This window comes from Monodelphis domestica, chromosome 7, assembly GCF_027887165.1.
Source record: "Monodelphis domestica isolate mMonDom1 chromosome 7, mMonDom1.pri, whole genome shotgun sequence".
Classification (NCBI taxonomy): Eukaryota; Metazoa; Chordata; class Mammalia; order Didelphimorphia; family Didelphidae; genus Monodelphis; species Monodelphis domestica.
In genome coordinates this window covers 24,076,493-24,101,083 of record NC_077233.1, presented here as the reverse complement: position 1 = coordinate 24,101,083, position 24,591 = coordinate 24,076,493, and the positions used below count along the sequence as shown (strand labels likewise).

At 38.0% G+C, this 24,591-nt stretch overlaps 1 protein-coding gene and 2 non-coding genes across 5 annotated transcripts in view; all 3 read left to right on the top strand.

Annotated features, from left to right (window-relative positions):
- The window catches only part of CADPS (calcium dependent secretion activator), a 441,690-nt gene that overhangs the window by 129,392 nt on the left and 287,707 nt on the right, over positions 1 to 24,591 (top strand). The window lies entirely within an intron of this gene.
- MIR7333 (microRNA mir-7333) lies at positions 13,955 to 14,010 on the top strand. The gene has a single exon (NR_127552.1). It is a non-coding gene; the product is annotated as a microRNA mir-7333 (primary transcript).
- MIR12381 (microRNA mir-12381) lies at positions 17,524 to 17,581 on the top strand. The gene has a single exon (NR_162950.1). It is a non-coding gene; the product is annotated as a microRNA mir-12381 (primary transcript).

The window sequence follows — 24,591 nt, the reverse complement described above, 5'->3', positions numbered from 1 at the left end:
TCTTTTTCACTGTTTTGTAAGGTAATGATTTATAATATTCCATCATCCTCCTATAAAATTTCCCTCCATGAGCTGGCACTATAAACTAACCTACTATATAGCCTTTCATTTGACAAGGAAATGTGTTTAATTATTGGGATGACTTCTAAGCCTCCCTGTATTCATCTTTGTGACAACAGTATAGAATCAATGGTGTTCCTCTAAGGATTGGTAATAATCACCATCAACATCTTTACTTTCATCCATTTCTTACATTCAGCACCAACCAACGGAAAAATGCAGAGTCCCTAATTCTGTGGGTGTGGGGAAGTGCTTCCATCAATTCAGATCATAAACTGTCTATAATGTTCATTAAGTACTAGAGGGTTGCTAAGGTAACTACATAAAGTTTGTGTGACTTTCTCATAGTTATACAGCCAGTAAGTGTCAGAAGTGAACTTAAATCCAGATTTTTATTTTTGACCCTGAATCTGGCTGAATCTAGGTCCACTGTACCAAGCTGACCCTCTAGAATCAATAGTATAACAAGAATGTATATTAAGCTTTTATTGTGTGCAAGATAATAGGTGGTAGGAATAAAAAGGAACTGTGCTAGGAATACAAATACAAAAACCTGGCCTTGCCTTCAAGAAGCTTACATTCTAACTGGGACTTATCCCTGTATTTGGCTCAGCATGTATATGACAATTTGGGGAGAAAAGGGATAACACTTAGAAAGATCAAATTCGACTGTATTATTTGTGGTGACCCCGAAAGGAAGCTAGGAATTCTAAAGAGACAAAGGTTAGGAGGAAGTATATTCTATGTATAATTATTGGGCATTGTGTAGAGATCAGTTTCATTGACAGAGTAATGGTAAGCATAGAGGAAATGGAATGTTCTATGCAGAAAACATTCTATTTGCCTAGAGCATAAAGTCCATGAAAGGAAGTAATGTGCAAATGGTGTGGGAACATGGGATCTAAACAAGAATGTAAATGGCTTTAAATCCCAAACTAAGGAGTTTGTAGTCTATCCTACAGGCAATGGAGTGAGATAAGAAGTTTAGAAGAGGGGAGTCACATGGCCAGATTCTTTTAGCAGCTTTGTGGAAAATGGATTGGAGAGAGAATTTAGAAACCAAGCTGCCCATTAAGTGAATACAAGAGCCCAAAAGAGGGGTGGTAAAAATCTGAGTAAAGCCATAGCTTCATGAGCGCAAAGAGAGGGATTGCTTCGAAAGATGTTGGGCAGCTAGAATTGCATGACTTGGTAATTGATTGAATATAGGAGCTTAAGGGAAGGGAAAGAGTCAAGGATGATTCAGAGGTTATAAACTGAGAGGAATGGCGATGCCCTCAAAAGAAATAGGGAAGTTCCGAGAAGGCATGTGTTTAGCTGGAGGACAATAATGAGTTCTATTTTGGTTATATCTAATTTGAGATGCCTATGGGATATCCGACTGCAGATGTCCAACAGTCAAATGTTAATACCACACTGGTGCCCAGGAGAAAGAATATGTCTGTTTAAATAGGTCAGTTTTGAACTGTTCAAAATGCATATACTGGCTTCTTATCTTCGTCTTTTTTTAATTGGTGCTGATTTTTTATCTTTTTCCTAATTAATCAATGGTCTGACTCTAAACAGATAACCAATTCTGAAATGGCTGCTATGCTGGAAACGAGTCATTTCCTGTCCTTTAAGATAAAGACAATTTCTTTTTTTAATGATGTCATTTTGGGGGGCAGCTGGGTAGTTCAGTGGATTGAGAGCTAGGCCTAGAGATGGGAGGTCCTAGGTTCAAATCTGGCCTCAAACACTTCCCAGTTGTGTGACCCTGGGCAAGTCACTTGACCCCCATTGCCTAGCCCTTACCACTCTTCTGCCTTGGAGCCAGTACACAGTATTGACTCCAAGATGGAAGGTAAGGGTTTAAAAAATGATGTCATTTTGTTATTTGAACATTCTGTGCCTTATAGGACGTTAGATTTAGATTTGGAAGGAATTCCTGGACTAGCCGCCTAGTCCAACCTCCTTATTTTATGGAGGAGAAAACTCCAGCTCCAGGAGGTTAAATAATTTCTCAAGGTCACACAGGTGGCAAATTAGGATTCAAACCCTAATCCTCTGGCTCTTGGACCAGCACTTTTTCCCTGATATATTTTCTTCAAAACCTTCTCAAAGGAAGCATTCATAAGCTACAGACAAAAGGGAACTGAATAATCTCTAGAAAAAGAAACTGGAATTATATATAAATCCTTTGTGAATGTTTGTAGAATTCAGGTGAACTGAACTGAACTGAATTGCATGGCTTCAACCTAAAGTCTCCAATGGAGTGCCCTGGGAATCGGTGCTTGTCCTGGGCTTTTTGCCATTTTATCCTTACCTTAAATAAAGGCCTATGTAGCTTTGGATTTAACATAAAACTTAGAGAAGGCTAGTTGGCACAATAAATTACAGGATCCCAAAAGATACTGTCCAGCTAGAATAGCTCATGAAAGTGAAATTCAGAAGAGATTCCTAACAATTACTTGTTATTCAGTGGTTTGGGGAGTTTTCTTGGAAAAGATATGAGTAGTTTTGTCTCCAGCTCACTCTACAGATGAGGACATTGAGGCAAACAGGATCAAATGACTTACCCAGGGTTACACAGCTAGTAACTGTATGGGACTGGATTTGAACTCAAGAAGATGAATCTTCCTAATTCAAAACCTAATGCTCTATCCACTGTGTCACTTAGCTTCCCTTCCTAATCATTAGAGCTATCCAAAAGTAATGGGGCAGGGGGACTGTCTTGGGATGTAGTGATAGCCTTAAAGTAAAGTTGTTATGGCCACCTATTATGAGTTTGAAGAGAGGACTCTTGTTGGGACATGGGTTGATGGACTTTGAGGTCCCGTCTAACTCTTACCTTCTTTGATTTTGATTCTGTGGGCTAATGCAGTTTTAGACTTCCCATTTTACCCAATGCTTTTATAAGTTCAAGATGAGAAATATATGACTAAGAAATATTTACCAGAATACGATCTGAAGAATTTTTGCTAACTGACTATTATGCTAATTTAAGGGCAAGGGTAAAAGTGGGAAATGGGTCAGGACAAAGTATGAACACAAAATAGAAAAAACACCTGAGGCCAGTGAACTGACTTGATGCCTACTACCTTTGTGATCTTGAATCAGTCATTTACTGTCTCTCAACCTCATTTTCCCTACCTATACAATGACAGGATTATACTGGATGATTTTAGAAGTTGCTTGAAGCTCAAAATCTATGATTTATGTTAGGGAAAAGCAGCATAACAATGGGGAGAATGCTGAACCTGAAGGTAGGAAGGAATGGATTCTAATATTGCCTTCAAAACTCATTAAATGTGTGCTTACCACAAAGCCTGGAATTTATTAAGCCAATGCTAAATAAATGCTTGTTGATTGATTGGTTGTTGATTGACTGTACAGGCTTGCTCAAATTCCTAATCTTTCTTAGCATAATTGATTCCATCAATAAGACAAGAATGGGGCAGCAAAGTGGAACAGTAGAGAGTGCTTGGCCTGGATTCAGGAAGACTCTTCCTCCTAAGTTCAAATCTGACTCCAGACACTTTCCAGCTTTGTTACCCTGGACAAGTCACTTAATGGTTTGCTTCATTTTCCTCATCTGTAAAACGAGTGGGAGAAGGAAATGGCAAATTATTCCAGTATCTTGGCCAAGAAAACCCAAATGGGGTCACAAAGAGTCAAATACAACTGGAACAACTAAACAACAACAAATAAGAAAAGAATAATAATTACAGCCATATTCATTACAAAGGGTTGTTGTGGAAATTGAGAGATAATGTAAATTAAAAGTGTTTTGCAAAAGTGATATATAAAGTTAGATAGTAATATTACTATTCTCGCATTTCCCAAACATTTATTCTCTTTTTATAATTATACTTTATTTTAACATTTTTTTTAAATTTGAATACAAAATTCTTTTCCTCCCTCCAGATTTTCCTTGACTCACAGACAAAGCTAGCAATAGGATATCAATTATACATGTGAAGTCATGGAAAATATAGGTCCATATTAGCTATGTTTCAAAAATAAATAAATAAATAAAAGCTAGAAAAATAAAGTAAGTGGAAAAAGGACCAAGGAGTAATATTTTCAATGACAGCAGCTCAACTAGTGTGTTGGTCTCAAGAGCAGAGAATCAGCACTGTGGATCATTTCTCCTTCTGACTTAAATATGTCTGGTGATTGATGGGGAATGAGGGAATTTGGTTGAGGCAATGACTCAAGTCCCTTTCCACTCTCTTCCTCCAAATGCACTACCTTCACTGTTGTGCTAACAGTGTGTTTGGGGGTATGGAGGGGAAGAGTTACCAGCATCACTTAGATTTCTGCTCTAAACTCTGCGCCTTTTTGGTGGTAGCAGCATTTTCATGGGATGCTGCCATTAGCTACAAGCTGCTGAGAAAAGGCAATTCCAGTCTGTTCAAGTTCACTACTGAAAGTACCTTCAAAGGAAGCTACTCTGAAAAGGAAGGTGTTCTGTCATTGAAGCACATCCCCTTGAATTGTACAAAGAGACTTCTTTTTCAGGAAGCATAACCTCTGAAAAAAGGAGACAAGACTGCTCTGAGAATAGCTAATTATTGTGCATGGATTCTCAGTGTCTGATCCAGATTGAGTCCTGTGGTGTTTCCAGGCTAGTAACATTGTACTTACTACAACTATTCAAGTTCCTATCTATGTTTTACCGTTGCTGATAACCTAATTCCTGGGTTTTCTGATTTGTTCTTGAACTAGAATTATCAACTACTCAATCTGGTTTGTTCTTGTCATATAATTAGAGCCAACCAGAGAGGAATTCTGTGCCAAGTATATCTGTACTTTTCCTATCAAGTTCTCTTTCCCAGTTTGGTATCTCCCCTCAGGCATTATGGCAGACAGTTTAGACAACTAGCTGAGGCTAAATCTGGAAAGAACTGTGTTTGAATTCAGCCTCAGCTACTTACTAGCTATGTAATCCTGGACAAGTCTCTTAACTTATCAGTCTCCTTATCTACAAAATTGGGATAATAACAGTACCCACTTCTCAAGGTTGTCATGAGGATTGAAGGAGATATTTGTAAAAGTACTTAGAATAGTGCTTGGCCCATGGGGTCTCATTATTGCCACCTCTAGTAATACTTTGATATTTTGAAAATTTAACCTGTCCATTTCATTCCTCTTCAACAACCCTAGTGATAGGTTTTCTGGATGGAAAGCAAAATGATGCCTGAATATGAGGATCTGGGATCAAATTCTACTTCCAAATGCTACATGTGACCTTGAATAGTCATTTAATCTATGTGGGATTCAGTTTCCTCATTTGTAAAATGAAGAGGTTGGACTAGATGGCTTTTGAGAGACTTCTTACAATTCTCCATCTATGATCTTATGAAAATCAGGGTCTTTGTTTTTATATACTCAAGCTCTCCCTGTCTCCCATCAACACACATTACCATGAGCTGAATAATCAAAGATACTCTTTGCTTAACTAGGTAGGTTCTTCAAGACAATTATTAACATCTGACTCAATACCACTTCCTTGACCCCAAAAGAACCCTAGTGCATCCAATAATCTCCAGCATCAACCTCATGATGAATGTTTTCAAGGAATATTGTAAACCCTTCATTATCACTAATTTAAGATGCTCATTGGGCTAGAGAAATAAAAGCCTGTTAAGTGCAGGGAAAAGTTAACTAGAGATTCTTAGTGGTAACAACAAGAAAGCAAAGAAGTATAATTTCAGGTGAAATAAGCCAACCTCCCAGTATTTTTGTTGTTTCTGAGTTATCTCTGACTCTTCACAAGGGCATTCAGGATTTTCTTGGCAGATACAGGGATGCTTCTCCAGCTCATTTCACAGATGAGGAAACTGAAGCATATAGGGTTACCTGATGTCCAGGATTACATGGCTACTAAGTGTCTGGAGTCAGATTTGAACTCAGGCCTTCCTGACTCTCTAGGCCTAGCACTCTATCCACTATGCTTACTAAGCAATCTCCCATGGGATGACTAAATCCCTGGCAATAATCTTAAATTCCATATTAGATGGCAGGCTATGCCAATGAGAACCCAGTCTGTGCTCACTTATACTTCATGCTAGTAAGCATGTCCCAGATGTTGCTTTGCTAGTGGTAACAAAAACTAGACTTGGAAAAGAAAAAAGCACTCTGGACCAGATGAAAAGAACAATGGTTTCATTGGTCAAGAAAAATGTCCCTGCTAAAAGAGAATCCAGAATCACCCTATTGTCAGATGAACAGATTTCTCTTGAAACATAAATGACCAAGGCCCTAATAAGGTTTTGGGGAACACAAATTATACTCCTTTTCTAATTGAGGGAGTTGGAATAAGAAAATGCTCTATTCAGTATTACTGGATTTTATTTATATTCCAGGGGCCCTTCGTCTAGCAACAAAATTAACGGTCAGGTTGGCCAGTAAGTGTAGCTCACTGGGGTTCCATTTTTTAGCTTTAAATATGGCTCCTAAGAGATAAATTCACTTGAAATTACATCTCTGAGGAAGTATATTGGGGGAAACTATATAACTCAGTAGATAGAGTGCCAAGCCTAGAGTCAGGAGGACTTGGGTTCAAATCTGACCTCAGCTACTTTCTAACTGTGTGATCCTGAGCAAGTAATTTAACTCCAGTTGCCTAGCCCTTACCATTCTTCTTCCTTGGAACTGGTATTTGTATTGATTCTATGTCAGAAGGTAAGGTTTTTTTAGAACACATTGTTTATTTCCTTTACCTAAAGTCCTAAAAAAGAAAGTTCTTCCAGAAATGTATTACCTTCTCTGGTTTTGTGATTCTAAATACCCTTTCCTCTACTGCTACACACTTGACACTCTATGAACAACTTATTCAAACCCATCCTATAAGTTGGCAGTTCATTCTGACTAGATCCCCAGGGTATGTTGGATTTCTAACTTTCCATTAATTCTCACAAAAATTTCCCACTCAGATCAGAATGCAATTTCAGCTTCCTAGGGCGACAGGGAGACATCAGCAATCTTTGAGAGATGGAGAATGATGTTCCCAGAAGCTTTCTTGCATCAGAGCAACAGAGCCCCTGGACAAATACAGCTGATTCCACTCCTGAGAAGTGGACATCACAAAAATAGTTATAAGTTTATTGGAGCCTCACTACAGGGCCATTGATTTCTCTATATTGCATCTAAGTCTTTAATAAATGGCTTCTGCTATAAAATTGTGAATTTCTTAGGTAGTTAAATAAATCTCTTTTTTTTGCTAGAGTGATAGAGGGAAGGGTCTTTAGATTTCTTTTTTTTTTACCTGGGATGCCCTGTTTTAAAGAAATTCAACATGTAGAAATCTAGATTGATCTAAAAAAAGATTAATGGTACAATTAGTTGCTCTAAAAAGAAATATTTAGAATTTTTAAGTGGCCAAGTCCAGGAACAAATTTCAAATTATTCACTTATCAGCATTCATTTTCACATAACTTCTCTGGAACATGGCATATATATATATATATATATACATATATATATATATAATTATATACATATATGGAATTTTATTTGGACTGAAGGAATTTGAGGCTGAGGACAATGGTTCACTGCACCAACTTAGAGAAAAGGAGCTTAAAATGAAGATGGAAAAAGTTGGGTAGATCTCCTTCTCTGTCAATCTAGATTCTCCTCATCCCCATTTCCATTGATGCCTTTATCTTTATGGTCATCAAGGTTCAAAAATGTCAGTCATCCTATCAATTCTTTATTCTTCCTCACTGCTATACTATGCTGGTTCATGTTATAATCACTTCTCATTCCTAACTCATTTCCCTGCTTTTCCTGTTCCATTGTTCCAGTCTGTCCTGGGCATCATCTCCCTATCATACTCCAAATCCTTCAATGGCTCCTTTTGCCTATCACATAAAATGAAGCTTCCTTGTGTTGCTTGCTTTGCTCCCAATCTGGACCCTATTTTCCCAGCCTTGTCTACCCTTTACCCCCTCCATAGACCCTATTATTACTCTCCATTGCCCACAAATCTTTACAATATTCTCTATTCTATGCTTTTATCTGCTCATTCAATTTTTACTAGTCAAAAGTGACTCATTTCTTCTGAGTTCCTGTTACTTTCCATTTATGCCAAAAGCCATTATAGCACTTTGAGGGGGAAAGAGTCAGAGTACCAAACTTTTTTATTTCCTGGCATAAGAAAATATCTCCCAATACAGGAACTCCCTCAACCAGTTAAAAGTCAACTTCAACTCTGTAATTCAGAGTTCAGAGCAGCATTGGTGAACCTTTTAGAGATCGTGTGACTAAAATATGCCTTCAAGCTGCCTGTGAGTCCCCTGCATTATCCCATATAGTGAAGGGAGAAAGTGCTCACATTGGACTGCTGGACAGAGGGCAGGGGATGCAAAAATGTCCTCAGGTTCTGTGTAGGGGGAACAGAGCAGCCCCCTCTGTGCCATAAGGGCACACATGCCACATCTTCTCCAACATGATTCTAGAGAGTATCCTAGAAACCTGAGAGGTCCCATGACTTACCCAGGGACACAGTCAATCTCTATCAAAGATGAGATTTTCATGCAGCTTCTACTCCACACAATTCTTTTTTATCCATTTTATCCATCAATTTCATTATTTTTCCATAAACAAAATTCTATTTTCCTATCTCACCACCATTCCCCTTTCCCATCTTTTTTCCTGAAAAGAAAAAAAAAGAAACATCTTTTCCAATCAATTATCTCTAATTGGGAAAAATGCCTACTTAGGTCACGGCCCAATATATGATCCATTGTTCATATTGAGCCCCAATTTTTGTCAGGAAATAGGCAACCTCCTTCATCCCTAGTCCTTGAGCATCATGGTTAGTCACAACATTAACTAGGAGCAAAGTCTTCTTGACAAGTCCATCTTTGCATTCCCAGTAGCCCATAGCACTGAGTAGGCAATTAAGAAGAGACATTTCTTGAAATTGAAAAGGACTAAAATGCAAAGACCAGTGGAATGGAGGAATTTGGGGATGAAATGTGAGAGCCCCTTCACTTGTATGCAGATAGCTATACTCTCTATTTCTTGAGATCAGGTAAATCCACCTTATTTGAGTGCTGGCTGGTACCAGTCAAACATACATTCCACCACAAGGAGGTTAAGGAATTTGCCCAGCATAGCATAGACTACAAATGTAAGAAGTGAGATTTGAATACAGACCTACTTGGCTCTGAGGCTCTCCATTCACTCTATTGGAAATAGAGACAAAAATACAAAAGTCTCTGCCCTTGAATAATTTCTATTCTCCTGGGTGGGATGGAAGGACAGGAGAGGTAAATCAGACCACATCTACATGAGGCATTATTATGAATAAATGGGTTCTGTAGGATGGGCCTTTTCAGGAGGTAGTGCTGGAGCTGACCATCGAAGGCAGCTAAGAGTTCCAAAAGGGAGAGTATTTCATACTGGATTGGAGTTAAGGGGCTGTTCCAGACTTTCAAAGACAAGGAGGCAGGATGAAATCTCAGTGATATCCTTGGTATTAGTAGCTTAATTATCCCTGGGTGCCAGAAGAGATAAGGAATATAGGAACTGTGCTATCCCTCTAACTGGCAAATAGGAAGAGACTGAGTCTCTTCCACATTCATTTCACAAGCTAGCTCTCTGTTTGAAAGCAGCCTGTGCCTGGAGGCCAGCGCCTAGAGCTGTTATCCAGTGGGAGCCCACACTGACTGCCAGTTGGAATCTAGGTTGTTTGAGAAAGCACAGCAATCTACCCAGAGGGTATTGGCTGGACACCTGGCAGCAGCTCCCTATCCACCCTTCCTATTAGGAGGCAAAAGAAACCTTGGGGTGGGGAGGGGAGGATCTCAGTGCCTTCAGTTCATTCACATGCCCATTAGTTCCTTAGCTTGAGTGCCACTGAGAACCAGCTCACTGACTTTCCTCCAAATATTGATGCCACCAAATGCCATGGATCTAGGAATAACCATGCCAGTCACTCTTTAAGAGTGACTCTTTAAGTCATTCTTAGTTAAGAAACTGGATTCAAGTCTTCCTAAGTCTCTGGAACACAAAGTCCCCATTTTAATGCAGAGATATCATATGTGTGTGTGTGTGTGTGTGTGTGTGTGTGTGTGTGTGTGTAATATAAGCACTACTTAGCACCCACTTTTTTCAATTGTTGTTTAGTCCTTTCCAGTTGTGTCTTCATGACCCATTTAGGGTTTCCTTTGCAAAGATACTAGGGTGGTTTGCTATGGCCTTCTCTAGTATATCTGAGAGATAAGGAAACTGAGGCAAACAAGGTCAAATGACTTACCCTAGGGTCACATAACTAGTAAATGTCTGAGGCTGGATTTGAACCCTGGTCTTCCTGACTCCAGGCCTGAGAATCTACCCAGCATAACATTTAGCTACTTTTGGACAGAACAACAATAGTGTTTATATGGTACTTTAAAGGTTACAAAGCACTTTATATGTGTTGTATCATTTGATCTTCAGAACAGCCCTGTGAAACAGGTGTAATTACTATCCCCATTTCAGAGAAGAAGAAACTGAGACTGAGCAATCAAATAACTTGCCCAGCAAATCCTGAAGCTAATAAGTTTCTGAAGCAGGATTCAAATTCAAGTCTTCCTAACTAAAACCCTAGCCTGCTATCTATTACAATCCCCAACTGACCAATAATTCTATTGGAATAGAAATTTTCCAGTGTGACAAGGAAATCACTTTAAAAACATTTATAAGTCTAAGAAATTTTGAGGTTTACACCAGTAAGGAAACTGTTAACATAGATAAGTGCCCTGTTGGGAATATATAATTATTAAAGAATTGCCATAGACCCTGACAAGCTAAATGACTTCCCCAGGTCCATATATCCATTATGGGTTCATACATTAGACCAACCTATCTTTATTTCTCAAATATTTATTTATTAGAGAGAGTATGCTATAGTGGAAAGAGTATTGAAACTGACTTCAGATAACCCAGAACTAACACCTGGTTCTTGCAGTTACTAGATGTGTGACTTTGGACAAGTCACTTTTCTCTCTAGGAATTATCTTTCTCAGTCGCAAAATGAGTTGGTCTACATGGATTCTAAGATCGCATCCAGTTCCAGATATATTGTGATCTTCTAATAATAATGATGATGATAACAGCATATCTAGCAACATATTGATAGCAATAATAGGTAACATTTATATTGGATTTTAAGATTTACAAAGCCCTTTACTCATGTTAGCTCATTTGATTCTCTTAACAACCCTGTAAGATAGGTACTATTATCATTCCCATTTTATAGACGAGGAACTGGTGTCCAAAAGAGCCTCTAATATAAAATGCAAACTTCTCCTTTTGGCATTTCTCACTTGTTCATTATCTGGCTTCAACTTTTCTTTCTAGAATGATCTCACATTACTTCCCTTATTCTGTATTTTACTCAAATTAGAGTTTTTATATATTCTGTTGTATAGTAGTAGTAGTCTCTCGGTAACCGAGGATGACGATTGTCTTTGTGCGCTTTCATCTGTGATGTAGATGAGTGTGCACAAAGACACTTGTGCATGAAGGAGATGTAAGTGGAAAAGTCGATGCACAGAGACAGCCCCACTCTCTCGGCGTTGGAAGCCTGGGTCCAGTGGCACGAAAAGTCGTTACACCTGGAGACTTCCTCAGCTGCATTGGATGGCCATGTTGTATATGTAGGAATTATATGGTAATCCATGCTGTTGCCTATGGATGCCTGGAATCCTCTTTCTCCTTTGTTCTGCTTCTGAAATGCAAACTCCTACAAAAAAGCCTTTTCTTGATATCTTTAGTTGTTCGTACCCTTTCTACCCAACCTCCAAATTTCCTTGAGATTTATCACTCACTCAAGAAGCATTGAATAAAGAGGGCAGCTAGGTGGCTCAGTAGATCGAGAGCCAGGCCCGGAAATGGGAGGTCCTGGGTTCAAAGTTTGCCTCAGACACTTCCTATCTGTATGACCCTGGGCAAGTCACTTAACCCCCATTGCCTAGCCCTTACCACTCTTCTGACTTGGACCATTACATAGTAGCAAATCTAAGACAAAAGGTAAGGGTTAAAAGAAGAAGAAGCATTTATTAAGCACCTACTATGGCCAGGAATTGTCATAGGTCCTGGGGTTAAAAAGTCAATTTAGAAACAGTCTACACTTCAGGAATTTTGTCTAGATAATGGAACTGTCAAACACATTTAGATATTATTTCAACCCAACCCCCAGTAGAATGACAAGCCATTGAGGCTTGTTTATTATTATCTTTCCTATCCCTGCATAAAGCCTAACACATAGTAGGCATTTGCTAAATACTTTTAAAAAATGAATTTTATAAGGTTATGCCCAAATAAACAACTCAAACAGCTTCTCTCTTCCCCCTTCTCTCCTCCTTAATTCTGCTTAAGACTATTAAATAACTACAGACTAAGGAAATTCACTGAAGTTCCACCCTGGGGGTCAGCCTTGGATATGCTGAGGAAATCACTGGACATTCCAATTGCAAGGGGCCAATCCCTGCCTCCAATATCTCAAATGAGCAAATGAGTAGCCCAAAGGTGAATTGGCTTAGCTCAAGGCAAGATTGGGGGCCCAGCTGGAAGTCATTCCCAGCCTGTCCTTTGCTCCTTTTTCCATACCCCAAATCTACTAAAGAATCCTCTAGACAGGTTTTTCAGTAATATGATCTTGATGAGCTAAGGACAATATTGCTGAGGAAAAAGTAGGTGATTTTCTCCCCAGAGCGCCATGTGAGGTCAGTTTCCATTGTCCCAGGAATATCTCCTGAAAAGGCTCTTTCCCTTGGAATGCCCTTCTGTATAAATGGTGACGTCCTTGCCAGCTGAAAGTGGGGAGTCAGACAGCTCCTTAAACAGTGACAGATGGCCCTCTAAACTGCAAGGCAAATAGAGAGGACGGAAGGACCTTCATAAACTGAACCACCACTACTAGGTTTTCCTCTGGCTTGAGACTGTCATTTGGGGGAGGGGGATGCGTCTCCTGCCATTAAGGGGGCTTTTACACACCTCCACACTCATCTTCATCTTTGAACTTTCCAATCCCTCACATGTAGACAAAGATGCTCAGCCACCAAAAGATCTTCATGCCACAGCTGTATTTGTGTGGTCTGTGCTTGTGGGGAATTCTCTCATTATTCCAGGGTGACTCTGAAACTGGCAGGTTTCTATTTCTGTCCAGATGAAAATGTGAAAACACTTATTTTAAGAATGGCACAACATAAGTAAGCATGACTGATAATCAGAGTGCGGGGGAAAAAAGTCATATTAGTATTCTCAAGTTGCAGGCAATGGGAGGGGGTACTGGATTTGTTATCCAGGGAACTGAGTTAAATTCCAGCACAGACACTTCCAAACTTTGTGACTCTGGGCTAGTCATTTAATATATGAAAGCCCCTACTTTTTCATCTGTGAAATGGGTAAAATAATCATTTAACTGACAGCTGAATGAGGTGACTTTGGGAAAAGTATTTCAGAAAACTTTTTCTCATTTTTTTCATTCATTCCAAAAGCATTTATTAATCACTTATGATATAACATAGGAACTGGAGCTGCAGTGAAAGAAAGCAAAACAGCCTCTACAGAGAGGGATTTACATTTTATTTGGGGAAAACCAAGTTTACAGGAAAGTAGATACCAAAATGATGCCAAGGAATTTCTGAGAGGGGGTGGCTATATTAGTGAGCTAGCTAGTTAGCATCAGACGTCATTGTGGACTAGATACCTGTTGTCCAAGGATCAACCTAGGTACATTTAAGGGTTTCATCACCGGAAGCACTACATGATGATGACGTTTTGGACGGAACTCATCTATCAAATTCATCATCTAAGTGACAGTCTGTGAAGAGACCAGTGAAACTACACATTTGGAAGTCTAGAAAAAGCCCAGACACCCAGTGCATTGACAACGTTTGACAGGAGAGTAGAGGCAATTATATTCAGTCAACAGACCCTTTTATACATGAGTCTGTTGCCTGAATATAGTCACCTCCACACTCCACTTCACATCGCACCAGAGACCCAACAGCACTAGGGAATTTCTTCCCATTTCTGGAAATATACGACAGTTTGCTTCCTGATGGCACATTCAGTGGCTCGGATCGCCTGGAATAGAATTCCCCAGGAAGAACAAAATGCTAATGATACATAATTAAAATGAAGATGTGTTCATAGACTCATGGTGTAAAATAAGCAAAGAAACATTAGGAGTGCAGCTCCATCAACAGCCTCTCTTGAATGCAAAGCAACAAATATTTATTAAGCATTGTGTGCCTGACACATAACAAGAAGAGGACAATAAAGTGAAGAAATTCTAAAACATCTGACTGGATCCTTCAGAACAAGGCAGTACATACACTGCTACCTAATGACTTCAATACCAGTGTGAGTCCATGGGAAGATGGGGGGAAAAAAAAATATATATATATATATATATATTAGAAATGGTGCTTCAGGAGTTAGGAACAAAAATGGTCAAAGGTTGGTGGAAGCTTCATGCCTATATCATAAGTTTCCTTCAAGAAGAACTGGACCTGGGAAGTAGAAAATACTACTTTAAAAGATGAATTGGACTGTACTGGAGTTATAGAGAGAAAGGAAATTATTAGTTACTCATTTGGGGGTAAATCAGCTGTTTACAAAGGCCAAGGCTATCATCTAATTAACACAAAGTTCAGAATCAATGGCATATTAGAAGGAATAATGAAAAATAGTGCATCTAATTATAACAGCTCTATCCAGACCTATTCCAAAAAATAAGAAACTGATAAAGTTTCTTTCACATGAATTACACATGAATTAGGTTGATCTTAATTTATTTAAGAAAATTTGTGATTACAAAACAATTACCTCATTGAATTGTTCACTATGTCAAATCAGCTCCAGACAAGGATTTATAACCCAGCAAAACATTTATACACCCATTGTAGGCATCTTACCATTTACATTGATATTCACACATTCCTCTACCACACAATTTTCCCATCTTTTCCTCAAGGAACATTCTGGAAAGCAAATGATCTTTGGCTCGCTCATACCTCCATTAAAAATCCTTCTGTTTTCCTAGTCTCTTCCCTGACCACCATTCACCTATAGATGCTTATTAATAATATCCAAGCTTCTTGAAGCTATGGATTATCTCACTCCTGTATCCTGGAACATAAGTGCTTAATAAATGCTTTTTCATTCATTCATTTGCTTAGTAAAGAAGTCAACGAGTTCAGGATCTACCTCATGTAGCCATATGACTCTTCTTTTTGCCACAACAAGGCAGACAAGGGCAATACAAGTTTATACTATAGTCATTTGCAAAATGCCTAGAAGGGGAATTATGGAAAAATTATAAGTAATATGATATCAAAAACAGCAAGGAATAATGGAGGGGGAAATTAGTCTTGTCTGGGGATGGTTTGAAGGAAGTTCATCCCAGGACTTTTGATTAACGAAAATAGGAACAAATGACCAAAAAATGGGGAATATCTGTTAGCACTATATTGAATTACAGGATGAATTGGTTTTGATAGCCATAAAGTATAAATATAACTATAAGAGGACATAATACTTTTAAAATATCAGTGTCTATGGGGCAGAATGGCAAAAGCACTGGATTCAGTGTTGGATAATTTGTTTTCAAATCCAAGCCCTATTTCTTGCTTACATATGCAAACTAGTACAAATCATTTCACTTTCCCCAGGACTCCATTGCTTCATCTTAAAATGTGAAGGTTAATCTACATAGCCTCTAAGATTTCTTTTCAGGTCTAAATCTATACTCTTTGTTTTCTAATCCAAATGCGTTAATGGATGAATTTAGTACTTAGACAATATGCTTTATATCTGCAAGGAGTCAACAGTTTTAGGAGACCAAAGAATTTTTCCTCTTGACAAGTAAAAAAGAAGAGACAGGAAGGACATGTATTCCAAGGAGGTAGGGAAGTTAGGACAAAAGTCTGACAAAAAGAAGCAGAATGTGATGTAAGAAGAGCAAATAGAAAGCCTATCTGGCTGGATCATAGAATGCTGAGAGCAATTTCCAAAGAGGCTGGACAGATAATTTAAGGTCAAGCATCTGTAAATTAAAGAGTTGGGGTTTTTTCCAACTTCTGTTTCTTATGTTAGAGGCAACTAGGATTCACTGGATAGAGACCTAGTTGAAAGAATAGGGAAGCTGCATGGTCAGATTTACATTTGTATAGAATGGCCTAGATTTAGGGCAGGGAAACCAAATAGGAGACTATCTTCCCTGGGATTTACCTCAGTTAACTCTAACTAAAGGAGTCTCAAACCCAGAAGATTTAAGCTGTCTGAATGCAGGCAACACCTAGCATGGTGAGTTGCATATAATAGGTGCTTTAAAAGTGCTTGTTGAACGAATGAGTTTCTTTTAAGAAATTTTCTGACATGGTCAATGTTTTCCCAGGAGCACTGAAACTGTCCTACTGTCTAGTCAATTTCAGTGTTTAGAGATGGGCATTTGAGATCAGGGGGTCCAGTAATGCTGATGGCATCAAATGGCATTTGGTGGTCTTTAAGGATCCTCAACACAAGGGTTCTGTGAGGGCAATGACAAGAGTACTTTGAAGGAGAAAGGTACATTCTGTGGGTTTGCCCCTAAAAAGAAGTTGAGAATCAATTTTAAAACATTGTATTTTATTGCCAGGGCTGACATTGCCTTCCTTAGTGACCATGGAAAGTGATTTGACTTCTCAGTTTCAGCTTTCCTACCTTTAAAAGGGAAAATACTATTTACTTACAATGGAACCTTTCAGTGCTGCGGAGATATAAAGCATTGTTATAGGAGAGAATAGAAATGAGAGGGTAATGTGGTCTATGGGAGTTGGAAATGGGGAGACTTTGGTTCAGTTCTCAGATTCAAACTTGTTCTGTGACCTTAACTAAGCCTTGGTTTCCTCATCTGAATAATGGATAATAACATTTATATAGCACCTTAAGGTTTACATAGAGCTTTACAGATATTATCCCATTTTGTCCTCACAAGAACCCTGGGAGGTAGGTGATATTATGATCTCTATTTACAGATAAAGAAACAGAGACAGTTATAGGTCAAGTGATGTGTTCAGGGTCACACAGCTACTAAGTGTGTAAAGCAGGAAGGAGCATCCACTTCATCAAATTGTTTCAAAGCTTAAAGAATTCTACAAATAAAAGTCTAAGACTCTAAATCTCAGAAGAAAAAAAGGATATCTTTAACACCAAAATGTCAGTTGGTATTATTAATTGGCAAACACCCACATCCATCCCTGTATTTCTGACAGGGTTTCCAATTGACCCTAATGTTCACAATTATCTATTAAAAAATATTAACTAACCAACATTTAAGCACTAAGAAAATTACCTCAAGTATCCTTGAAGAGAGATTATATCTAAGCTCATAAACAGAGATGACAGTAATCATCTCCCATGGCCATAAATAGATGAACATGGTCATTTTCAAAGCATAGAATGATATTATGGCTTATGATGGAACAGATGTTAATGACAAGGAAAAAAGATTAATTCCAGACAGTTTACTATTCTGGAAGCATCTCTTTTTCTCTTGCTATGTATGTCTTTTCCCTTTCTCTTTACCAAATCTCCAAAATGTCCATTTATCAATTAACATTGATTGAACACCTACTACGTGCCCAGCACTGAGAATACAAAGATTTTTAAAAGTCCTTATCCTCAAGTGTTCTATATGATTGATGAATGGTTTTCTATTGGATCACATCTCTTTTCATATGTAGAATATTTGGTAAGCATGATCTGCATGCCAAGCACAGTGCAAAGACCTGGATACAAATACAAGCAATCAATATAGTTCCTGCCTTCAAAGAGCTTACATGCAAATGGTTGAAGACAGCTGGATGGCCACAAGTCCTGATGGACACAACTGTATAACATGGAGATGGTTCATAAATATCAATTGAGAAGACATGATTCTGATCAATATAAGTAAAAAACTCACTTATCAGAGGCTGAATGACTAGGGTAAGCATCCAAAGTTTGGTGGGAGAGAGTTGAGGACAACAGTGATAGTTCAGGCAGAATGGGATGGAGATGTGTTTGAAGAAATATTTCTCAGCTGAATTTTGTCATGGTAGTTTCTAAAGGCCATTGCCTCATGGAATAAGTATCTTCCCTCAAGATGTTATTCTTCTCTGGGTTTGAATATGGGCTCCAACTTAACCAGCTGAATGATCACATTGCATTTCTAGGTCTCTTCCCATATGTTCCTTCCTTTATATTTCCATTGCTATCACTCTGGACTAGAGTTAAGTCCTATGTTCAATGCTTATATCAAGCTCTTATTGCCTGGATGGATGGCCATAGGTAAACTGCTTAAGCTTATTGTGCCTCAGTTTTCTCCTCAGTAAAAGGGGGCTAACAATCATGTTATACACCTCACATGGTTGTTGTAGGGAAAGCAGCTGGTAAACTTTAGAGTGTGCTATATTAATGAAAGTTATAATTCTATCACTACCACCTTGCCCATCATCACTGCCATTATCAGCCTTTTCTCACATCATATCTAGCTGATTCTAGCAGCCTTCTAACTCATATCTGGGGTCTAGTCTTCTTCAGTTCTGCTCTTGACATTAAGCAATTGCTCTAATCTTCCACAGTCTTTACTCTGATTGCATTATCCCTACTTAGAAACTTTAAGAGGCTCCCCATCATTTACAGAATAAAGACCAAACTCCTTAGTGTCATTTTTTTTCTCCATGGCACTGCTTATCTATGTGCCCCATTTTTCTCCCACCCAGACCCTCCACTCCAGCCAAATTCAGTTCAAATCAGCAAGTAACCATTAAGATTATGTACTATGCCTAATCACTATTCCCTGAAACAAACTTTGATGTTTTCTCCATTTACATACTTAATCAATTCCATTTGCCTGGAATAACCTTTCTCTTTAACTCTAACAACAATTTAGAGATGATAGCTCATATTTATATAAAGCAGGGGTTCTCTGACTTTTATATGTCCTTGGGCACAGTCTGGTGAAAGCCTTTTAATGCCTTTTCAGAATTATGTTTTTAAATTAAAAGAAATGTCAAATTTAGTTAGAAGTTAGTGAAAATAGACATATAGTTTTTCTTATCCAAAAGAACCCCAAAAACCTTTGGTATAAAATTTTCAAGTTTGTGGGGTCTCCCTGACCCTACAATGTAAATACAGCATGCATCATTATCCTCATTTTGCAGGTGATAAAACTGAGACTCAGAGAAACCAGGTGACTCACACAAGGTCACACATATCAAAGTCTTCAATGTTGGCTTCAACTACACTCATACATTCATTCAACAAATGAATTAAGTTAAATAATTAAACTAAAAATTTAATTAATATTAAATCTCTGTTAAATGCAAATACAAAAAAAGTTAAATATTCCTTGCCCAACAAGGAGCTCAATAAATGAATGGACATATGGATGGGTGTATATTATATATATATATATATATACATACATATGAATAAGTGGCATAAAAAATAAATAGTGGTCAGATTAGTCAGTGGGGTTATATACTAATTGGGAAATGACTGTACTTTAATCCATTGGTAATAGAGATTTATCAAAGGGTTTTTTTTTGAGCTGGGGAGGTACATGATCTGATCTATGGGTAGGAAGATTATTTTGGAAGTTGCATAGAGATAGATTAGGGAGGTGAAATAGTGGAGGCCAGAACACAAACTTGGAAGCAGGAAAGTAGTCCAAGTGAGAGGTGATAAGGGTTTAGATCCATGTTGGTGAACTTATGGTATACATGCCAGAGTATGTCAAAGGGAGCTGCCCCCTTCCCACTCTCTTTGGGCAGCTGAAAATATTTCTAACATGATCCACCCTTCTGTCTAGCAATGCAGTGGGGGCTCTTCCTCCCTACCCTGTCTGGAGTAAAGCTGTGTAAGTCTCTAAGTAAGGTCTTTCAGAGATTCACCATCACTGGCTTATATTATGTTCATAGCTGTATAAGTGGATAGAAAAGGGTGTGCATAGATATAATATGGAGGCAGAACTGATAAGACTTAGTAAGAAATTAGATAGAAGGGAAATGGAAGTGTTGAGGATGTCTCTAAAGTTATGAACCTAGGTTCCTAGAATACTGTTCCCAAGGAAAGATATTGTGGAATTAGATTGAAAAGACTTGGTAATTGGGGGACAGCTGGGTAGCTCAGTGGATTGAGAGCCAGGCCTAGAGACAGGAGGTCCTGAGTTCAAATCTGGTCTCAGATACTTCATAGCTGTGTGACCCTGGGCAAATTACTTAACTCCCATTTCCTAGCCACTACCAATCTTCTGCCTTGGAACCAATATATAGTATTGATTCTAAGGTAGAAAGTAAGAGTTTAAATTAAAAAGACTTGGTGATTGATTAGATGAGATATTAGGGGCACAAGGAAATGTTGAGAATAACTGAATTAATGAACTTGGGTTTCTAAAAAATTGGTGATGAGCTCAGCTGGATATTATCTGTTTTGTGTGCTGGTATGGACTGCAGTTGCTTAAGATCTGCAGTATAGAGGGCACCTAGGAGTTTGGCAGTAATTAATTCATGATCCAAAGTTGATGACAGATCATCCTTGAAAACACATTCTGAGGCTCTATGATTGGGTATTTCTTTCTTTTTTTTTTTAAATATATTTTATTTGATCATTTCCAAGCATTATTCGTTAAAGACATAGATCATTTTCTTTTCCTCCCCCCCACCCCCCATAGCCGACGCCTAAGTCCACTGGGCATTAGATGTTTTCTTGATTTGAACCCATTGCTTTGTTGATAGTATTTGCATTAGAGTGTTCATTTAAGGTCTATCCTCTGTCATGTCCCCTCAACCTCTGTATTCAGGCAGTTGCTTTTTCTCGGTGTTTCCACTCCCATAGTTTATCCTTTGCTTATGAATGGTGTTTTTTTCTCCTGGATCCCTGAAAGTTGTTCAGGGACATTACACCGCCCCTAATGGAGAAGTCCATTACGTTCGATTATACCACAGTGTATTAGTCTCTGTGTACAATGTTCTCCTGGTTCTGCTCCTCTCGCTCTGCATCACTTCCTGGAGGTTGTTCCAGTCTCCATGGAACTTCTCCACTTTATTATTCCTTTGAGCACAATAGTATTCCATCACCAACATATACCACAGTTTGTTCAGCCATTCCCCAATTGATGGGCATCCCCTCGTTTTCCAGTTTTTGGCCACCACAAAGAGTGCAGCTATGAATATTTTTGTACAAGTCTTTGTGTCCATTATCTCTTTGGGGTACAGACCCAGCAGTGCTATGGCTGGGTCAAAGGGTAGATATTCTTTTGTCGCCCTTTGGGCATAGTTCCAAATTGCCCTCCAGAATGGTTGGATCAGTTCACAACTCCACCAGCAATGAATTAATGTCCCTACTTTGCCACATCCCCTCCAGCATTCATTACTTTCCTTTGCTGTTATGTTAGCCAATCTGCTAGGTGTGAGGTGATACCTCAGAGTTGTTTTGATTTGCATCTCTCTGATTATGAGAGATGTAGAACACTTCTTCATGTGCTTGTTAATAGTTTTGATTTCTTTATCTGAGAACTGCCTATCCATTTCCCTTGCCCATTTATCAATTGGAGAATGGCTTGATTTTTTGTACAATTGATTTAGCTCATTATAAATATGAGTAATTAAACCTTTGTCAGAGGTTTCTATGAAGATTTTTTCCCAATTTGTTGTTTCCCTTCTGATTTTAGTTATATTGGTTTTGTTTGTACAAAAGCTTTTTAGTTTGATGTAGTCAAAATTATTTATTTTACATTTTGTGATTCTTTCTATATCTTGCTTGGTTTTAAAGCCTTTCCCCTCCCAAAGGTCTGACATGTATACTATTCTGTGTTTACCCAATTTACTTATGGTTTCCTTCTTTATGTTTAAGTCACTCACCCATTTTGAATTTATCTTGGTGTAGGGTGTGAGGTGTTGATCTATTCCTAGTCTCTCCCACACTGTCTTCCAATTTTCCCAGCAGTTTTTATCGAATAGTGGATTTTTGTCCCAAAAGCTGGGATCTTTGGGTTTATCGTATACTGTCTTGCTGAGGTCGTTTTCCCCCAGTCTATTCCACTGATCTTCCTTTCTGTTTCTTAGCCAGTACCAAATTGTTTTGATGACTGCTGCTTTGTAATATAGTTTGAGGTCTGGGACTGCAAGGCCCCCATCATATGTGTTTTTTTTCATTATTTCCCTGGATATCCTTGATCTTTTGTTCTTCCAAATGAACTTTGTTATGGTTTTTTCTAAATCAGTGAAGAAGTATTTTGGTAGTTCAATGGGTATGGCACTAAATAGATAAATAAATTTGGGTAGGATGGTCATTTTTATTATATTGGCTCGTCCTATCCATGAGCAGTTAATGTTTTTCCAATTGTTCAAGTCTAGTTTTAGTTGTGTGGCGAGTGTTTTGTAGTTGTGTTCATATAGTTCCTGTGTTTGTCTTGGGAGATAGATTCCTAGGTATTTTATTTTGTCTAAGGTGATTTTGAATGGGATTTCTCTTTCTAGTTCTTGCTGCTGAGCTGTGTTGGAGATATATAGAAAAGCTGATGATTTATGTGGGTTTATTTTGTATCCTGCAACTTTGCTAAAGTTGTTGATTATTTCAATTAGCTTTTTGGTTGAATCTCTAGGATTCTTTAAGTAGACCATCATGTCATCCGCAAAGAGTGATAACTTGGTCTCCTCCTTGCCTATTCTGATGCCTTCAATTTCTTTATCTTCTCTAATTGCTACTGCTAGTGTTTCTAGTACAATGTCAAATAGTAGAGGTGATAATGGGCATCCTTGTTTCACTCCTGATCTTATTGGGAATGCATCTAGTTTATCCCCATTGCAGATATTAGCTGTTGGTTTTAGATATATACTGTTTATTATTTTTAGGAATGACCCTTCTATTCCTATGCTTTCTAGTGTTTTTAATAGGAATGGGTGTTGTATTTTATCAAAGGCTTTTTCTGCATCTATTGAGATAATCATGTGGTTCTTGCTAGTTTGCTTGTTGATGTGGTCAATTATGTGGATGGTTTTCCTAATGTTGAACCAGCCCTGCATCCCTGGTATGAATCCTACTTGATCATGGTGAATGATCCTTCTGATCACTTGCTGGAGTCTTTTTGCTAGTATCCTATTTAAGATTTTTGCATCTATATTCATTAGGGAGATTGGCCTATAGTTTTCTTTCTCTGTTTTTGACCTGCCTGGTTTTGGAATCAGTACCATGTTTGTGTCGTAAAAGGAGTTTGGTAGAACTCCCTCTTTGCTTATTATGTCAAATAGTTTGTATAGTATTGGGGTTAACTGTTCTCTGAATGTTTGATAGAATTCACAGGTGAATCCATCAGGCCCTGGGGATTTTTTCTTAGGAAGTTCTTTGATGGCTTGATGGATTTCAATTTCTGATATGGGATTATTTAAGAATTCTATTTCCTCTTCTGTTAGTCTAGGCAGTTTGTATTTTTGTATATATTCATCCATTTCTCCTAAATTGGTGTATTTATTGCCATATAATTGGGCAAAGTAATTTCTAATGATTGCCTTAATTTCCTCCTCATTGGAGGTGCTGTCCCCCTTTTCATCTTTAATGCTGTGAATTTGCTTTTCTTCCTTCCTTTTTTTAATTAGATTGACCAGTACTTTGTCTATTTTGTTTGTTTTTTCAAAGTACCAGCTTCTTGTCTTATTTATTAAATCAATAGTTCTATCACTTTCGATTTTATTAATTTCTCCCTTAATTTTTAGGATTTCTAATTTGGTTTTCTGCTGGGGGTTTTTAATTTGATCGCTTTCGAGTTTTTTCAATTGCATTTCCAATTGATTGATCTCTGCTCTCCCTTGTTTGTTAATATGAGCTTTCAGGGATATGAATTTGCCTCTGATTACCGCTTTGGCTGCATCCCAAAAGGTTTGAAAGGATGTTTCGCCATTGTCATTTTCCTTGATGAAATTATTAATTGTTTCTATGATTTCTTCTTTAGCTAAACGGTTTTGGAGTATCATATTGTTTAATTTCCAATTGGTTTTAGATTTGGTTTTCCATGTACCATTACTAATCATTATTTTTATTGCCTTGTGATCTGAGAAGGCTGCATTCATTATTTCTGCTTTTTTGCATTTGTGTGCTATGTTTCTGTGACCTAATGTATGGTCAATTTTTGTGAATGTGCCATGTGGTGCTGAGAAGAAGGTGTATTCCTTTTTATCCCTATTTATTTTTCTCCATATGTCTATTAATTCTAATTTTTCTAAGATTTCATTCACTTCTTTTACCTCTTTCTTATTTATTTTTTGATTTGATTTATCTAAATTTGATAATGGTTGGTTTAAGTCTCCCACTAGTATGGTTTTATTGTCTATTTCTTCCTTCAATTCTCCTAGTTTCTCCATTAGAAATTTGGGTGCTATATTATTTGGTGCATACATGTTGATTAATGATATTTCCTCATTGTCTAGAGTCCCTTTTAACAAAATATAATTACCTTCCCTATCCCTTTTGATCAGGTCTATTTTTGCATTGGCTTTATCAGATATCATGATTACCACTCCTGCCTTC